The sequence below is a fragment of the Perca flavescens genome, chromosome 10 (genome assembly GCF_004354835.1).
Source record: "Perca flavescens isolate YP-PL-M2 chromosome 10, PFLA_1.0, whole genome shotgun sequence".
NCBI lineage: Eukaryota > Metazoa > Chordata > Actinopteri > Perciformes > Percidae > Perca > Perca flavescens.
In genome coordinates, this window is record NC_041340.1 from 17,221,140 (window position 1) to 17,239,706 (window position 18,567).

General features: G+C 39.1%; 1 protein-coding gene across 1 annotated transcript in view; it reads right to left on the reverse strand.

Annotated features, from left to right (window-relative positions):
- The window catches only part of mid2 (midline 2), a 175,405-nt gene extending 157,038 nt beyond the window's left edge, over nt 1-18,367 (reverse strand). Inside the window, exon 1 of the mRNA XM_028588731.1 lies at nt 17,936-18,367. The gene's annotated coding sequence lies outside the window, so the exon portion shown is untranslated. The remainder of the gene's footprint in view (nt 1-17,935) is intronic.
- Between the last annotated feature and the right edge of the window lie 200 nt (nt 18,368-18,567).

Here is an 18,567-nt window from a genome sequence, read left to right on the forward strand (position 1 = left end):
AATATGTCGAGCAAATGTCACATTTGTTTTCTTTATAGTTTAACTTGCAACATCATCTGAAATCTGTAGTTATGGCAACAGCTACAGTGTAAAACATAATAAATCCATTTTTATTCTGATATCTTGAGATAAGAGAGACTCCTTTGAAAATGGCTTAACTTTGGAACCTTATTTTATATATCCCTGTTATGGACAACCATGACATGGTTGGTATCAATGGATTCCTTAGATCTAGTCTAGTCTAGTTTCATATGATACCAAATATATTCACTAGCTCGCTAGCATCGCTGTTCAAGCTGTACAAGAAGGTGAACGTTAGCACGCTCCAAAATGTAGCAAACTCACGGCCACTATAACATAAAGCAAATTGCAAATGCACTGCAACAATGATGATGAAAACATAAATGTAATTTATTTGATGAAGTCCTAATAATATCAACTTACCCGGAGGAACGTCAAGTAGTTTCTGCCAACTGTCTCTGAAACAGCGGTTGGCATCCATAAGTGTTGCATTAGCGCCATCTACTGAAGAGTGCTGGGATCGTAACTTGAGACACGAATTGTGTTGACAACAACAGCGCGGAAAACCAGTCTCAGAAGTACCCACACATATAGAAGGAGATTTACAAATATATTCACATTGAAAAATACTAAGTTAATTTACAAATGATGAAATATGAGACGCACGGATACAGATACGCATTTGCGGATACAAATCACTCTGCATTCATTTCTGCATTGTGTTTCACAAGTCACAAATTAGAGGCACAGATACAACACAGATTTACAGATACGAATCACTCTGCATTCATTTGTGCATTGTGTTCTACAAGTTGCAAATACTTATGAGACTGTTTTAGCACACGATTACACAGTCAGTTCCCAGTTTTACTACACAGGTAAAACACACAGGTGTTATCCAACTTAGCACATGGTTAGTAATCACTGCTTATACTATATTGCATTGTGGAACACAACCCTGGTATATTTAAAGCTGGAATGAAATACATACATGGCAGTCCATGCAATAGTTGACAAAACACAAACTAAAAAGGTTAACCTCCATGTGGCCGAAGATACAAAGTCAGTATAGGCCCCCATCTTTTGCCAGCTGTTAAATTCAGCAACATTTTACATACAAGTGTTTCAAAAGGAATCCACTGACTAAATTGAACAGATGTGGCCCAGCCGTTGCCTGTTGGTTTGGCAGCGCGTAGCGAGGCTTGAGATGTCCAATTAAGAGTTCAAACACAACATTTTCAACCACGGAAAAGGGTTGGTCATCCATAATAAATTTCCCATTTCTCTCTGTAATCAGGTAGGTGTTATTGCTGTCTGGAGGACATTTCTCATCATACTTGTTGCTTAAACAAGTGTATCATATTCATTTGCATGATATTTATATTTTATCAAGTTTGTAGTGTTGAAGCTTCCAACACTCCCAAAAAGCAACTTTGCTTTATTACTTTTTTAACCGAAAATACACATGCACAGCTGGCAGATGTTGTGGTTATTGTTGTTATCACGTGTTGCCACTTATTTCAACAGGTCTCAAGTTTACACAACATTTCAATGTATATTTGTGAATAGTTCATATTTAATTTTAAACAAAGTGTCAGACATCTGATCCATATGTTTAGCTAGATTGATGTAGATACGAAGTATCAGACTGGAATATCCCTAGTTATCTGTATCGTAATGATCTCTTGGGGTGAAAAAACAAATAAGATCCTGCCAAAATAAGGTTATTGAAGGTTGTTGCAGACTATACCACACTACCCCTACTACATCGACCCTACTAAGCCATGGGTCTTCCTCTGTGAATGCAGTCCCCGCACATATCACAAGAGGATAAGCAATAGAATAGCAATTGGATATTTGGCAAAAGGATACCATGGTTTTTCCCAATCAATGTTTCCTTTAGTGTGCCTGCTTCACTTTTACTTTGTGAAGAAAAACGAATTGCTCTACATTTGCTCGAAATTTGAAAGAAACACTGTAGGTGGGTTTTAGATGCAATTTTAGTGCAATTTTCATGCAATCAAATCCTGTTAACTATCAAAATTTAAGCTTGCTGAGAAAATGCTTCTGACCACGAGTCAGTGTTTAGCACAAAAGATGCACATTTTCCATCATATAAGCCAGTGCAATTGTTCATCTGATAGATTCTTCAATGCAGTTAACATTTTGGCCAGGCACCGGGTTTTTTTTTCAAGCTCAAAATGCTTACAGCTTCATCACGGCAGGGCCTGCTAGATTGCATTGATTATTGCTGAGGGGAATCATATGGGGGAGAGAAGGGGGAAAAAAGAGAAGGGGGCAATGATTGAGGATAGCACTGGGAAAGAAAGTAAGATTTATATGTAAAAGAATGAGAAGAAAACACAGGAGAGATGGAAAAGAGATACATGGAGAGTAAAACAGAGATGAGATGTGGAGGTGAGAGCATCCTCTCTGTGGAAGGGAAGGCTAATTCCAAACATGGAGCAGATTAAGTGCATGACACAAAATGCATGTTTATAAGGCACAGCCCTGAGCTGAGGAACAATCTGCTTAAAAGGAATCACACACACACACACACACACACACACACACACACACACACACACACACACACACACACACACACACACACACACACACACACACACACACACACACACACACACACACACACACACACACACACACACACACACACACACACACACAATAATATCATACCCAGTTAAAACATAAAATTCCAAAAGGGCTTATTAGTACTGCTGAATTAAAACATTTAATACAAGTGTAGCTGTTTCTAGAGCACATTACAATGAAGGTATTACGTGATGACAGAACTAAACCAGAAACACTGTGATGTGGTTATGTTCATGACATTAGAGAAGAAATCAAATATAGACATCAGGTGTTAGATTGGAAACAAAAAAACAAAAAAACATACACCTGACCACACACTACACACACAAACACAGATAGATGGTTACAGATTCTAATTTCCCTCTATAAAACAAACAAACGTCTTTACATAATCCCAACAAAATCATGTTTGTCATTTTGTGTGTATGAGTGAGAGGCAGAGAGGGTGAGCGAGGCACTAAGATTTCCCAGGGATTCTATATCCATAGTGCCATCTAGTGTCTGGAAAAACACACACAAATACACAGGAGATACTGATTATGCCACAGAGTGTTTCTAATGTAAAGCCTTTACATGCAACACATTACAGAATCTGACATTAAATGAAGTCATTTTAAAAGTAACTATTCTCTTAATTTACCGTCGTAATTTACCTACACACTTTTTTTGTCAATTTACTGGACAACAAACTCTTGAGTATGGAGCAAGCGTACACAATATATGCTAAACTACAGGTACAAAAAATAAAAAATAAATAAATAGAAAGAATAGAGGTTCAAATCAAGGAGCAGAAAAACTGACTGTAGAACTGATATGGAGAGCAGCTGTAATGACTTCAAAGAGGGAGAGCCATCTGCAAGAAGTTAAGTACATAATGCAAATAATTAACATATTAGTGAAATGATTCATAACATAACTTATGAATCAATCACAAATGTACTCATTACAGTATGTCAGTAATTACATCTTATTTGATCTATGTGTGGTAATGATAATTTAACTGATCATTTATTCTGATTAGTTATGGCCGTTGTTTAAATATTTTAGAGCCGTCTGCCTTAAATGGAAAAGTAGAAAAATGTGTAATGAGTCTGACATCATTTAGTTGATAAATTTGTACTGCATCTCATAAAATACAGAAGCAAACGTAAAAACATTCATAAACGAGATGTATGTTGGATGATGGAATCAAAGTTGACTTCACTATTTTGTCTGGTGTTATAAAAATCATAAAATAAAATAATATAATAAAAACTCACTGTTTAAACACCTTCATAGGAACAGAAGAAGTACAGGTGAATAAAACACCGACAGAGGAACTATTTCTAGCTACACTTGGGACCATGGAAAATGTATTTCCAATTACATTTGGACACTTCCTCTGATGCCACACACACACACACACACACACACACACACACACACACACACACACACACACACACACACACACACACACACACACACACACACACACACACACACACACACACACACACACACTTTGTTGCAAACTACAGTGTGAATTAGACAAAAGATAAACATGTCACCTACAGCAGTACAAAGAAAATACATGGTCCTGATCACGCAGAGAGACCGACAACATGGACGACGTTCTGCTCTATTGTACTGCAGTACTGAACAGCAGTGACATAGGAGCTGTTGTTGCTGGTGCTAGTGAAATTCAATATACTCCGACTGGCAGGGGCCATGTCCTGCGAAATCCATTATGAAACAGGCCTCTACTTAGAGTACAAAGGCCCCAGCTTTGCATGTTTGTGAGTGTGTGTACAGTGTAATTGCTGAGAATATTGAGCTCATGGGATCACACACTGTGTACCAAACTGTCCCTTACTACCCCTCTGTCTTCCTATCAGTGTCGTCCCTGTTCGTCTGCTTCTCCCTCCATCTGTTTCATCTCTCTGCTGTCCTCCAGGCTGCATCACTCTCAAGTGTCTGATCCACTCTACTTCATCAGTCCCTCCAGGAATCAAATGACTTTAATGGCAAAACTGTTTTCAGCTAAATTAATTTGCACCTACTGTTTAAAGCGTAACTCTCGGCAAAATGCAACCTAGGGTTTAAAAGCATAATTAGGACGGAAACGCCACTTTTAAGATTTAACGTATTGAAAATGAGAATACAGTAAATCTTAAAAGTGGTGTTTCCATCCTAATTATGCTTTTAAATGAAAGTTTGACTCGGGTATATTCACAAAAAGACCCTAGGTTGCATTTTGGCGAGAGTTACGCTTTAAGTCCCGCATGAGATTATAGTTATCTCAAATTTTCCTGGTATAAAAACTCTCACTTCTTTATAGACTTGATTTTCATCACATTAATTACTATATTCACCCATGAATATATACTTAAAGATAAGGAAATATATGTCATGGAAAGGTAATTGACAAGTGGCTATTAATGGGCATCTTTACAGTAGGTTAGCCATAGGGCCAGAGTGGGACTCATTTTCAGCCCCGGAGATTCATGCCTTAGACCGGCCCACTCTACTTCACGCTTTGACTATATTAAAATAATGCAATAGTGCACTGTTCTCTATAGCTTTGTAATTCAGTGTATTTTTGTATACTATCACCATTTCCAATTACAGTAAGTGCAAATAAGTATTGCTTCACAATAGATTTATTAAAAAAAAGTTAACATCTTTACAACAAAACAATGTTTAAAAATATCAGAATCTAGTTTTTTTGCGCAAATATGTGTTCATACCCAAACCTTGAAATAAAATAAAATAAAAAGACAAAAAGAATTAAATAAATGTATTTCACTTTCTAATGACACCATCATCTATATTTTCCTTTGTATAATATTTTATATAACTTTCTTTTCCCTTTCAGTCATGGGCTTTGTATATTTACTAACTTACTTTTGATGATAAAAAGCATAATGGGTCACTATGGGCACAGAAAGTGGTTATATTGTAACTAATCTGATCATGTTTGCTTGTTCACATACTGTGGTACAACAGCTTAGATGTACCTTCCACACTGACAGCAGCTATGCCTTGCACACAACTGGCTCTGCTTCTGACACTAAATCACATTTAAAAAATTCTCAGCACAAATTTCCCTTTTTTACAAAGCTTTCTCAAGTCTCAAAGTGAAGTCAACTTTAACCAGACTCCACTCTGTAGTGGGCTGCAAGAAAAAAAATAGACCTAAATAAATAAAAAAAGAGTGCAGGCAGCCTATGGACAGCATCCATGATATACTGTATTTCAACTATGATTTTTTTTTCAACCCAGTACCATGGCTGATTCTCCCAGTGCTCCCGATTAACCAATCCGGGCCTGGTTAGCCATGTTAGGTAGACATTACCATTACTGATATTAGCCTCATAACCCTGCTAAAGCAAGGCTTCTTTAGATACAAAGCCCTTCTTTATGGTGTCTCTTCAATCATAAGCTGGAACCCAAAATGGGTCACAGAGATGTTTATTGGTGAATCTTATTTTTTTTTTAAACAACTTGATTATCTAGCTAAAAATTGGCTGAATTTTAGTTTTTGCTGTAAGCTCCATTTTCCATAAACCATTTTCATCCCCCCACCCCCGTGCAGTTTCCTAGAGCATCTTGAAAGAGATTTCAAAAAAAGTCATTAATTATTAGCATCTCCCTTGTCAGGACAGTTCTGTGTGAGATATAGATAATAGATCTACAGCTCTTGTGCTTTGGCAGTGATTGGTAAACACAAAAGAGCTACCCTAATTCAAGAATAAAAGTCATCATCAGGGATATTTCAAACCGTCACTGCAAGAAACTGAGGCAAAAACATGCTTCTGAAATATTACATCAACATTTCATATGCCCAGGGAGGCTGCGAACAACTGCCATCTATCAGAAAAAGGAGCAAATACTGGGAGGCAAATCTGTTTTGATCCAATCAGGTTGATTCCACTTGATAAGAATTGAAACTTCAAACTCTGTTAAGTCTTTTGTAACAAGCAACTCATATGATCAATATGTTCCTAAGAAAGACGTGTATTTTTAAAACACAGATAAACATTCAGCCTCTTGTAGAGTATACCATATAGGTTTTTTACACATTCTGTAAATTACCCTGATGAAGGCCCTGTGCTGAAATGTGTTAGGGAAAAAAAAGATTCTTCTTGCTGAGCAGTTTTTTTCATATTCTGTCTTTTGATACTTGAACACCTATAGTAGTGGCCTGGTGTAGTGGCAACACACTCCCCCTACAAGGTTATACACACAAAATAAGGAGCAAAATTAATTGAGCAATTTAAGTGTGGTTATATATTAGACTTGTGGAATGAGCTCCTCAACTTCTGGAGTAGAACAGCCATATATTCTCTCCAGCTGTTTTTTTCGGCAGCAGTGTTATTCCCATTGTTACCTAAGGTTAGCAAGCTAAGGCCGTTGGATCGTTGCCTAGCAAATGGAATTAACACTCCATGTGCTCTTTCAGGTTCTGTTCTCTTTGATGTGAGCAGTTTAAGTTAATTATCTTATCACAATTAATTCATTTAGGCAAATGTCAGGGCTAGACATGGTCACTGTGAAAAATCCTCCTCAGTCACTGATTAGTTTAAGCTTAATTCAAAATCCAAGTGTCTTCTCTACCCAGACAAAGCTTGATTTACTATAGATGGCCAATCCTCTTAATGGAATAACTTGACATTTTTGGTATATTTAACACTAAATATGATGCTGCAGCCAGGAGACTGCTCGCTTAGGTTAGCATAAAGAATGGAAACAGGGGGACAAAGCTAGCCTGACTCTGCCCAGACATAACAAAATCTACCTACCAGCACCTCTAAAGCTTGTAAAAAATGACTGCTCCAAGCCAAGAAACAGATAACCCCCCATAAAACTGCAACTCGTTGGTTTTACAAGTACATTTTTGTACAAATGAAACTGTGATGTAACATAATTGAGCTTTAGAAGCGCTGGCACGCAAAATTAGTTACCATTTGACAGAGCTAGCCTAGCTGTTTCCATTCTTTATGCTTAGCTAAGCTAACCAGCTGCTGACAATAGCTTCATAATTACCATAGAGATAAGAGTGGTATCGATCTTCTCATCTAACTCTCGGCATGAAAGAGATATATGACCAGTGGCGAAAGACTGGGAACATGTCTTTGAAGACAAAAGCTCAGTGAAGACTCATCATTCTGCGAGAAATGTACCACCAGTACTCTGTGAGGGGACAGAGAGACCACGCTGCCTCTGGGCCGCAGTTTAATGCAAAGCAGTGAGGATCTAATTACAAGGCAGAGCGGGGCCAGATACTGTATGCCTGGCTCTATTCGAAGATCCCTTGGGAAAGACAAGAGAAACTCAGGCTGGATATGCTGTCCACTTCTCTTTCAATTGCTGTCATTCTAAAGAGACTCCCTGTCCAGCAGAATTGATGGCTTGATACAGGGAAAGAAGAACCACCCGCAATAAACTGCAATTAAAATTCAAAATTCAGATGGGGTTCTTCACAAACTGAACCAAATATACGGGGAAGAATCCCACTGTGCACTACAGTTGTCCCTTTGTCAATTCTACAAAGGTGCAATGCACAGTTGAATAGGCTCCGTGGTTCCTGTATTTAAACACTTAGTAGATTAAGTGATTAGTCGATTGAGGAAACAAATTTGTTAACTGATTTATCATTAAAGTAAAAATGCCAAAATGCCCTGGTTCCAGCTACCCATATATAAGGATTTGCTGCTTTTTGGTATAATTGTAAATTGAATATTTTGGACAATTTTTCATCACTGTCAATTTATGTGAATCAAAAAAGTAATGAAATGATTCAATTAATTTGGCAATTAATCAACAGATTTATCAATAATGAAAACGATCACTTGTTGCGGCTATATTCCTAAAACAAAATTGTTAATGCAAATTACAAAGAACGGCTCCAGGCATACAGCATGTGACTACTGGCTTATAAGAGCAGTCAGTATAAAATCAATACCAGGAGGGAGAGAATAATTGACAGTCAATCAGTTCTGACTGACCGATCCAATATTCTGTGACTGTTTTTAGGATTTATATGGATTCACTACCATTTTATTTTATCTAATCTGAAATATACATATGGATACAGCCAACATTACCACCAACGATACCAAGATTAATATTAAGTACCAGAATAATGCGGCAATCAAAGAAGAACTAATGTGTCGGATGCTGATGCAATATTTTGTCTAAAATGTCCACAGAGTAAAACCCTGGATCCAGTCAGAACATTCACTACCATCCTTTATAAGCACATAAAAGGACCTTTTTTATCTCACTGCCTGCAGGAGAGGAGATGAACAGGAATGCGTAAAATCTATATGAATATCAAAGACTACTGTATCACAAGGAAAATAGCCTTTAACCAATCCACTCGGGTATCTCAACTCAAATGTGAATCTGTAAAGGGCGAGATTATGTAGTCACACAGGCCGCGGTGCTGTGATAAAACTTTAACATAAAGGCTCTGTTTCATTATCTCATCCCGTTCAATCACAATTGTCATCACCATAGTTTTATATTTCAGCACATATGAAAGACCCAGAAACATTTAGAGCGGTGTATGGCTTTTTTCTGATAACCAAACACACAAACATTGCAAGAATGAAAGTAGTTTTTATCTTAGATCACATCCTCAACTCAGCTGCAGAATGCCGGAGGGTGGTAGTGATGAGGTGGTGGGGTGTGGGCAGCATGCATTTTCCCAGGATACTTAGGTTGCGCGGGTTATGTGAGTTTGCTTTTGGTAGGGTTTTCTGAAGATAGGTTTCCTCTCTCATTGGTTGAAGAATTTAACCATGGGATCTGAAAATGATGCAACAGTATATTTATTTAGTAGTCATTATGTGTGTAAGAAACAAACCCCAGTAGAGGAGGAGGAGCAGCTGACCTGACCTGATCTTTGAGGATGGGCAGTGAGTCCACTCGATCCTCCAGAGCCTCTCTATATAAACTTTGGTTTTGGTTTGGTTTGTAACATTCAATCAAAGTTTTAAACACAGATCAAAAGGTTTATACCAAATATTGTATTTTTTTCCATCTACCCTTTTCACCTGTCTTACTGTAACTTATTTTTGATCTACCGGTCAACTCTTTAATTCCAGGTTCAGGGGATTCTTAAAATAGAAGTGTTATTCTCACAAGTGCAGCCCCTGGGTCCCATTGAGTTTAATGAAGTTACTGTATCTGACTTGATCATATGATCCTACAGCTTTCAGCACTCTCTGTGAAAAGATGTTGCATCAGGTTTGGGGAGGGAGACTCTCTTGTCCTCTATTTTTAAAGTAAAAGTTATACCTTTGTCAGTAAGTCACGCCATGCCAAATTGCTCCCCATACAAAGTCTACATGTGGTAATAATCCATTGAAACCCAATAATTAGATAATCACTTTTTTGTCCTGCAAATCATTTCTTGCCTTAAAATTCATGAAATGTGTAACAGTTTTTGAGCAACAATTTATGATGTTAATGACACAACTTCAGTACCCAAGCATTTTCACATCTAAAAATGAGGAAGGAAAGTACAAAGCGGTGAACATGGAATGGGAAATTAGAGTCCCTTCAAATACATGTATGCAACTATAATCGTGCAAGTATAATCATTTGAATATGTTAAATTCAGACGATACAGACAATAATGATATGGCACATAACAGCCCAGTATATCACCTTACCTATGGCTCCATATTCTGTGAAACCATAGGACACAAGCCATTATTCATTTGTGTAAATTAACAAGACATGCTGATTACCGCCTCCTCAGGGGATTCAGAAGAGTGTCAGTTAAACGGGCATGATTGGTCGCTCAGCTGTTCTGGCAGCTGAATTGGCTGACTATGAGGTTAAGCAATTAGCACGGGGTTGCTCAAAAATACGCATGTGACCTTCTTATTTAGCACCGTATGCTTGTGAAAAATTGTTTCTTCTCTCTATAAACCGAATATTTAACATTCCTATCAACACAGCAGTGGACACGTAACAGATCATCTGGCTGGAAACTGCCAGCAGTGCGTGGAGAACAGATAGGGCCTGCTAGGGAGATGATTAAAGGAAAGATTTAGATCATGTTTGTAGGCGGGGTGTGTTTTGAGTCGAATTAATCTGAATAAGAAAAGAGAAGTACACAATAAGTGGAAAAGGCGGAGGGGAGGAGGAGAGGAGAAAGAGAGAGAAGCGGGAAGGGGAATTGAGTATGCTCATGCATGTGTGTGGAAGTCTTTACATTGCAGTTTGACTGTGATTATGAGTAGAACAATTGTGACAGAAGACAACCAGAGGTTGCGGTCGTCTTCCATTTAGCTCTCACTCAAACTACTATGTTGCTAACACTCTCTACAGAAAGCCACAAGCTCAACAGTGACCACTCCATTGACGTTTCAGAAAATGCTTATACCAAGAGTTTTAAGCCAACTAGCTACGAGATGAATCCTGACCATAAAACATTTGATTTGGCGCAAAAATACATTTTGAAAATAGAAAATAAGGCAAAGACACAATACAGTGTACATAAATGATGATAGACCATGGTAACAGTGAGCTCCAGCAATCAGAGACGTCGCTGTAACGCTTAGGATTGTTGGTAGTGTAGTACTCTACTTTAACATTGCAAATAAAACATGTTTTTCTTAAAACAAAGTTGATTTCATAAAGACTTCTGGCTTCTACACGAGCATAAACCATAGTTTCACAATCTCGTAGCTCGTGGTTAGCATAGATATTTTTTATATGTTTCATATCTATGGTGGTAAGTCTACCATGGATGGTTTAGACATTATGGCAAAATCCTTATGGAGAAAATGAATGGGATTTTCACTTACGTAACCACACGGTTGAGCTCTATACAGTATGTGATAATTAGGTGCTTATATATCATTGCATAGCAGAGAAGAGAGGACTACTCTTATCATACATGGCTTAAAATATAATTATAATCATTTCTCCATGAATGCAGGACAAAATAAAAAAAAAAAACAGTCCAAGCCTTTTCCCTCCTTTAAATACATCATGTCATACAGAGGTGATGATTTAACAAACAAATGTAACTCAAGAAGAAGACAGGTTTAAGGAAAAGCAGGGTGTAAAAATTGGATTAAGCTTATTCCAATATTGGAGGTTTGTTCCAAATCTGTGTGCTGTCAGAAGAAAAATACAGAAACTCACTATGGAACATTTAAATCTAAAGCAATGAAAGGACATTTGCCCACAAAACCCTGCCTTTTCATAGGAGAGGATAAGCTGCGTTATTGTAGAATTAAGTAAAGCAATCATGAGGTACAGTAGCAGTTGGGAATGAAACCTTTTCATTTCTTAACATACAGTTGAAGGCCACAGGGTATTTATGGTAGCCGTTTTCCTCTCGTAAACACAACTGAGATAGTTTGGGAATATTTCAAGCAGCGCTGCGGTGAGCATCATAGCATTTGTCAACATCTCTGCCCCCTGTGTTTCAACGTCCCTGCTCTAAATGCAGGACGCCACCTCGGTCATGGAATCTGCCTCTAATAAAATTAGCCCGGGGGAGTCGGGCGATAACATCATGGGGCGTGACTTCGTGTCATTCAGCTGGTTCTGTGAATGCAGGAGACAATAGAAACCAAGATAATAAGGAAGGTACCCTTGTGAAATTACACATACTGACATATATTGTATACTAATACTAAAAATATATGTATGGAATTTTGTTTACACTTAAAGGCATATATGGCAAATATATGGAACGTGGTGATATTTTTGACAGTATATGAAAAGATGCAATACTAAGTTAATATTTTCGAAATAAGATATTTCATCTAAAATATTCCACTATGGACACAATCACAATGTTTGTTAACAACATCTTCCGGGTAGAAAACTCCTACGTACCGTACATACAATTTAACGGTACTGAGCAAACACGGTTGAGGAACAATTGGCTATACTATCAATTCCATCTCAAATTGATTTGTTGATTAATTAGTTGTGCCACAGACTAGCAGTCAGTCCGACCGGCGGTGAGATTTTGCCGTACGTAATACTAGATTTGCTTTATCAAAGATGCTAGCAAAGCAACACATTACAGAAAATGAGAACAGCAAGAACATCAGATAGTTCGGACCACCGTGTTTAAATATATAGCTTTAAACGGTACGGCTGAAAACGACAACAGAAATAACCAAGTTTGCCTACAAGACAGATTGTCCATCTGGAAGGGATTTTTGCACAACGTCGCAGTGATTTGGTCTATAAATTGGAGATCAATTTCTTTTTTTTCTTTACTTTATTTGATCAGGGACAATGCGCAAAAAACATTAGTCTATAAAAGAAGAGATGTCATGTGCCAGGTTATAGCAGAAAATGCTAATTTCCACCCGCAGTCCCTGGACAGGTTGATGTTATACTTACAAAAATTCATAAAATATATACACAATAATACATGAAAGCATTATTTCACTCACATCATAAAAACACTCTCCACTTCAGGAATCTATCACTCACTCACTCACAGTTTACATCATTTATATCACAGTCATTCAGTGCGTACAAATTTGCTTTGATAATAACCACTGTTTATAAAATGCATGTCAATACATCTGCAAAAATATGGAAATATATTTTATTGCATGGGGGTAGGAGAACACAAAAATATGTATTTTAATGATGAGTTAATTAACTGATTGGTCGATTGACTGAAAATAATTCTGATTAATAATTAGATTATTTAATTGAAGAAATTTGATATCACCTTGGGCTCTGGGAAATCATCAAGAAAGAAATCGACACATATATAGATTATAAAGAACACAGCAACACACTGGCTATACTCACCAACTGCAGTTAGAATCAGTGACCCATAAACATTGGATAGCCAACCGTTTGTCAGTGTTTTTGCTGTCCGTCTTTAGAAGAGGGGACAGGATGTGTGTGTGTGTGTGTGTGTGTGTGTGTGTGTGTGTGTGTGTGTGTGTGTATGTGTATGTGTATGTGTGTGTGTGTGTGTGTGTGTGTGTGTGTGTGTGTGTGTGTGTGTGTGTGTGTGTGTGTGTGTGTGTAAGGGTAAATGCATGCACATGTGCATGAAGGGCACAGAGGAGGCAGCAGTCTCCCGAAGGAGGAATTTATTTGAAAAGAGCCTCCCATGACCTGGCCTGATCTCGCCCCTTCATTCTTCAGTGGGGGTAGTGCATGCAAATGTGTGTGTCTGTGTGCGTGTATGTGTATGCTCAGTGTTGGGGATTTGCAGATCTGTCTAACGGCTGTCCCCCCCCAGGGACAGAACTGCACTCCCACCAATGGCTCATAGCGCTAATCTGACTGACAGCTTGGTCCAGCTTTCAGCCAAAACACAACCCAGCAGCAAGGTCTAAATACCTGACTGCTGAAGAATCTTATCTGCCATGAGATGACAGAGGGGAAGCTTCTCTCCCCACACTGTTCCCAAGCAAATGCTGAACCGCCTGTCTCACTCTCTGCCTCTTTATCTGTCTGCGTGTTGTTTGTTAGCCCAACACTGTAAGACCAACACTTATCCGGACTCAGCTGCATGTGACGGTTTGACAGGCTGTCACAGCAACAAACTAAAGGGCAGCGGGATGAAACTGTCATTGTACCCTTCTGCAAACACCTTCAAAATCTTCGCACTTGATGCTTCATTTTTGTATATAACCGTCTATATTGTTCATGCGTTTGGATGTATGCAGTTCTTGCATTACATCAAAGGGAACAACAAGGTTAGCGAACAAGATTCATGATTTCAGCAAAAGTCATATGATCATATAAATATAAAAGTCAGTATTGGTGAATTACACCTAATTTGACTCAAAGTTTGATCTAGCTGAACACTGATTCACTGTTGCACTCCTGTTAATGTTTCTACCACTAATCAGAGCAAAACTACAAGAAACTCCTGCCACGTCAGTAAAAACACCCCCACAAGCCATCTGCCTTGTTTCTTCCTCCTTCAGGGGCAAACTGTGAGCCTACTTAGCTAAGATGCCCACTCATCAATCAGCGGGGATGTTTCACAAGCCATCCAACACAGCTTGAACTAGATGACCCTCATAATTGAATATTAAACCCCTGATGAGTGGCAAGGCAAACCACCGTAATGCCGACTGGAGGCTGTGATTGCAGAGATACCTGCGGTGCTGTTCATGGCAGTGGCAGTTGCATCCTGCTTATACCCCGAGGTTATTCTGTCACACTGTCATAATTTCAATCTTTGGGACAAGAAACATATCTACAGACATGCACCCACGCTCACACCGGGGTCCACAGATGCAAGCAAGCATGAATGTACTTGGCACGCACTTTCATAAACACAGCCGGCTTTGAAATAGATAACAGCATTGCAGGAAGGCTGTAGAAATTGATGGAAGGCTTTAGAGTCAAGAAATGAATTTGAGTTTTTGTTATTTTTATGTTGGTCCCTGTTCAATGTAGTGAGCTGAATAACAAAGGAAGGAGGAATATGTAGAGAACAGCAGAACTGACAAAAGAAAAAAGTGTTCGAAACCGCTCCCTCATTCACTCACTATTCCCTATATAGTGTTTATTAAATAGTGAACTATATAGAAAACGACCAAACGAGATTTCGGACACTCACTGATAACACATCATTGTGTGACTTGCGTCAGGAGATGCGCCCATTTTTTGTGTGACGGAGGCGGGCGCGCCCAGCATCGTGTCAACAAACCGAAACTAGAATACTTCTAATACGTCCCTGAAACAAACACAGCACTCAGGAGAATAGTAAAAAGGTTGTATATATGTTGCATGTTACATTTACACTGTACAGAAATGAAAGTCTGCTCCATTTTTCCGTTTTAATTTTCGCTGCGATTTCTGCTTCTTCTTCTCCTCCGGGAAAACACGGCTGCATTGCATTGTGGTATACAGGAGTAAAATGTAGGGTACGTCATATGTACACTCAAATTAGCAGTGCATTGTGGGTATGTTATAGTGGACTATATAGTGAATGAAATTTACCGCAAAGAATTTCAAAACCACTACAAAATGGCGAACACACAATATAGTGCACTATTTCCGTGGAAGGGAACGGTTTCAAACCCAGCTTCTGCAACACCATTGTGATTAGGGCTGGGTGTCGTTCAAAAGTTTTCAATATCACTACAGATACCAATGCCACCCTTTCACAACACACAACGTCCAAGTTTCACAGGAAGCTGGAGTTTTATCCTTCCACCAACTTTAGCGAAGCTGAAACAACATGCCGAGCCCCCTGCTGCTTCAAGAGGCTCCCTGTGAAAGCACAGCCAAGAGGCTAACTCTTTGAGTAATGCCTCATTTAGACTCAAACTGGCACCAACAGTTGACAGACAGCCCAGAATACAAACATCCCTATGAAGGGTGTCCTTTCTGGCTAACTGATCTGTGAGGATAAAGCAATTCAAATGTACAGAGAACATCCCTGAGCAAACAAAGAACATGACCGATATCTAAAGATTATCAGTTGTGACGGGGCAGTCAAAACAAACCTGGGATAAACATAGTTCTCATCAGAGAGTAAATGATCTCTACAACGTGATAATCTCTCTTACTCATCAGTGTTCAATAGAGTGAATATAAAAAGGATGGAAAGTGATACTGTAATAGTATGACCAAGCTAACACATTTTAATCAAGAGAGCACTAATTATGCATGGCTGTTAAGTTTCACTATGTGGGTCAGTTACATCTCTAACATTTTAATGTTGCATGGTGGCTTTGCTACGGCATGGTAGTAGAGGGATTTACAATTTTTGATGGTTACAAATATGTGGTAAAAAATAGCAAAATATAAATGCATTTAAAAAAAATAGACCAGTCTTGAAATTGCTTCAAAGTAAAGTTCTCAGTTCCTTCTTAAAATCATTTGGTTGGCTTTTTTCTTTTTCTTTTTTTTTTTTTTAGGCACTTGATTTTTTTGTTTGCAGAGGCAGCTTCAAGCTTCAAGCTGCAAAGAGTCCACCAGGTACACCACTGTGCAGTAGGTGTTTGCATCTATTCTTGGATATCATTGCAGCTGCAGCATCAACACAGAATGCCAACCCTCTGTCACAGCTATAATCATCCCAGCATGTAGCTGACGCCCTGTCTTTCCCTTAGAAAAAGGCACTGGTCTTGTCATTATGTCTTAATAATTATCATTAAACGGAGGAAGAGAGAGAGAGAGAGGAAATAAATCATTTTTTTATAAGATATGAACCGCCAGTTTTTGAAAGTATAATAGCTGCCTGAATGCATTGAACATGCTCTCACTGCCGGGCAACATGGCTCTGACAGAATGTCACACTTTCGAGCACACCATGTGTTTTTTAGATTTATTTTAGTTTATTTTAACAAATAATTTGCTATTTAATAGTGTGAAACCACACATTTAGAGAAATGGACAGGCAAGGGCCAACACTGGAATCCACTTTCTTGCTCTCCATTGTTTGGGTTTCCTGCATTATTGATGTGGAGCTGACATTTTACACTGCTTTTCTGAAGCCAAAGCCACACTGTCACCTGCAGCACTGTCTCCACAATGACCATCTGACATACTGTCAGAGCACCAAAATGATGGCCTTACTGTAATCGTTAATGAGATCATTGTGATGTGCTTCACTCTATAGGCACTACTATATATTTTAAATACACAGAATAAAAAAAATAAAAAACATCCATTCATAAGTTAGACAACACCAACTGTCTGTATGATGACTGTTAGGTCTTTCTTGACCTCATGGTTTAGCAGCACCTACTGTATGTCTGACTGGCATCAAGGGCGTGGTTGGGAGTCAGCGCAGGTCAGTCCCTATGATCCTATAGTACTACACTATGATGGAACTGATGGTTGCAGGAAACGTGAAAATACTTTTAGCAAGCCTCAAAATCATGGCATAAAAAGATCTCACTCAGCAAAGCAACCTTACAGCAACATCACCCTGATACCACAGAGAAACTGTGAGTCCCATACTAAGTGTAGTTTCAGCTCATTAACAGTTCTCACCGTGCATTTGTAGGATCTTTTGAAATTAAAAATAAATACATAAATATTAAGTCCATGATGTAATGCTGACGCACCACATACGAGATTTGCGAGGGCACCTTTGCTCTCTCGCCATGTTTCCATTCACACACTCATTTGTTTTCATCTTGCATGTTTCTGCACAAGAGCAGCTTTTCATGCACTCGTAAACAGCTGATGTGGTTGATTATCATATTGCAATCCAGTATCCATTGAACAGCCTTGCACCGTGCGCAAACTAACAATGTTTTCATTTAGCCAGTGTGCAAGTTACTCTAGCTATTCCCTTAAAACCCCACAGAAAAGAATTACAGCCTACCTTGGTTCGGCGTGACAGCTCCGTAGGTCGACTTGTAGCAGTGGCTGGCAACAATGACACGCTCGCAGTAAAGATCACAGTTGGTACCGTAAGCGCAGAAGTTTTGACGAGTCGGTGACTGGAGGATCACACACGCTGTGTCGGTGCCTGACGGATCTGTGTATCACACACCACTGTGGAGTGTTTATGACAACGCCCAAAACAATACTGATCTGGTTGATTCGCCACCGGTCATTAGCGCGTGTTAAAGATGTTGCTGTCCAACTCGGCTGTGCGCAACGGTGCGCGCTACCTCTCTCTCCCGACGTGGTCACCAAACTAAACGCTCCCTAAGGACACGTGACCAACCCAAGGGGGACGGAATAGCTCAGATTCCCCCCACGGCAGCAGCTGGGATCTGTTACACCGCTGCTCCAGTGCCCGTGCAACAAACCCGAGCTGTGCGCACCCACACTCCTCCTCCACCCGCCCTCCCATCCCCTGTGGCCTCACGGTGTCGCTGTAATGTTTACCTTAAAATGCACTAAAGGCAGAATATATATGTGGAAATGCACCTGTCTCATCACCTGTCTCATCACCTTGCTAAAATAGTTGGTTTTGATGCAACTATGTTGGCCCTAACATTTGAGACA